This window comes from Myotis davidii, unplaced genomic scaffold (assembly GCF_000327345.1).
Source record: "Myotis davidii unplaced genomic scaffold, ASM32734v1 scaffold168, whole genome shotgun sequence".
In the NCBI taxonomy this organism is placed as follows: Eukaryota; Metazoa; Chordata; class Mammalia; order Chiroptera; family Vespertilionidae; genus Myotis; species Myotis davidii.
In genome coordinates, this window is record NW_006383016.1 from 5,211,181 (window position 1) to 5,213,527 (window position 2,347).

A 2,347-nucleotide genomic window follows, 5' to 3' on the forward strand; every position below is an offset into this window, starting at 1 on the left:
CTCAGCACTTTGGCATGTGTTGAGGAAAGTAAAGCTAAAGTCATCCACAAAGTTTTAGAGGGTTGAAGAAGCTGACTATGACTCTAAAAAAATCTTTAATTACCAGATTAACAGGCTGAGATTAATTTTCCAGTTTTTTTCACATTTGTAAAAACCAAGAGGTTCTGAGTTTCCTCAGCCCACCACAGCCCACCAGCCTGGGGTTACACTCTGAGCCATCGGCAGTACTTTTCTTTGCTGGCCCTTGCCATGACCAGCTGTTGCAGAAATACCTGCCTGCCCCCAAATCTTGTGCAGTTAATCTCCGGGAGTCTCCAGGTGCAGTGTGTGGAGCCTACAAAAATGACTCTCGTGCCACCATTTATAAGTTCTCTCTTCACCTGCTCCAACTCACTTCGGCCTGGTCAGCTACAGCCCTGCTCTCTCCCTAGTGGCCCCTTAGGACCCTGCTGTGAAGACTTTGATCTCTGTGCCAAGAGGGCTGTCTAGGGCTGCTGTGCTGTCCTGCTGCTGGCAATGGGGGATCCCACTCCACAGAGGAGCCCCAAGGTGCCTGCCTGGGCGGGTGCTGGGTCTGCTGGAGCCCTCAAGTTAGTGACACCCACTTGGTTCAGGAAAAAGTGGGGGCAAATACTACTCACCTCTTTGATGGGATGTCAAAGGAGTACCTTGTGGCATTTTCTGGAGCTTGTGTTCATAGCTTCCTCCTGCTGTTTTACTTGATTTGAGTCCACAGGCGGCTGGGAAGCAATCAAACACAGGCTCCGCTCTAGGCTCTGATCACGGTTCTCCTCTAGTGCCCCAGCCTTTCTCATTGGCCGAGCTTGACCAGGCTCCCTCAGCCCTTACAATGACGATGTCTCTTGCAGGAAAGTCCTTGGTCTCATGCAAATAGGCTCATGACCAGACCGTCCCACCAGTCTCCCAGACACCCAAACAGCTCAGATGATTGGCTCCAGGCTGAAACTAGGACCCTCATAGAGCACACACACAAAAACACACACACAAACCCTCAAATTTATTTACAAAACAGCGTTATCACAAAATTAGCTTCTTTGCTTTGCAAAGAGGATCTCACCTAGATTGCTAAGACAAGGAACTCTGCTACGGTATTACAAATATGCATTGATTTACTCAAGTTTTGTTTTGCACACAACACTACAGGACCCACCTGTTGGAGAAAGTGAGGTCATCCATTCTTTCACTGACTTTCTATAGAGAGGCAGGTCCCGCCGTGGTGGCAGCAGTGGTGTTAGTTCGAAAATGAAAATGGGAGAGGATGGTTAAATGGTTTCCTTTTTATTGCTCTTAGGTCTTGAGCAATTCAGACACCCTCAGCTGAGTCCTCACTTCTGCCCTGAAGGAAGCCACCCGTCCTGGCTCCCCTGTGATGCACGTGACAGGTCTCTTGTTTGGGATTGCCTTTTTCCTCACCTGTGTTTTTAGAAAATGTGATTCAGTAAATTTCAAATACTTAGTGACTCTACGACAACATACAGATTTTTTTTTTTCAATTAAAAGTTTTGAAAATAGGAAGTACATGTGCATGATAAAATATTCAAATAAGACATCAGGGTATATAAGGAAAAGTAAGTCTCCTTCCTTTCCAGCTTCTCTCCCCAGAGGCAGTACCTGGCCCACAGAATTTTCAACTAAATCCTGTTACCCTAATCTGGGTGAGGCTCTCTGAGCTACTCAGGTACTCACCTCTGTATTTTCATTATTGGTTTGTATATTATGTACACACAGTCATACACAAGTATACACATACTGTCCTTTCCTCTTGTTTGGGTGTCACCTAGGCAATGCTCTATGGGAGGGCACACGGTAGACCACAGGCTTCTATGTCACACAGCTTGGGTTTAAAGCCCAGCTCTGCCACTTGCTGTTTGACCCTAGCTAAGTTACCCCAAGGCTCGGTGCCCTTTTTTGTTCATCTATAAAATTGGGGGAATATCCCTAGTTGGTTTGGCTCAGTGGATGGAGCATCGGTTTACTGACTGAAGGATTCCAGGTTTGATTCCGGTCAAGGACACATGCCTGAGTTGCGGGCTCAAACCCCACTGGGGGGCCTGCAGGAGGCAGCCAATCAATGATTCTCATCATTGATGTTTCTATCTCTCTCTCCACCTCCTCTGAAATCAATAAAAATACTTTTTTAAAAAACCCACAAAAATAAATAAAATAAAATTGGGGGAATAACAATTCTTCCCATATTACTGTTGTGCAGACTGAATGAGACAAAGTGTTTAAAATCCCTGGTGTGCAGTAATCCCTCAGTAAACACTGCCTCTTTGCAACATTCCTGGGTCTCTGACTGGGAGAACTCTTCCAGCTGAGTTTTGCA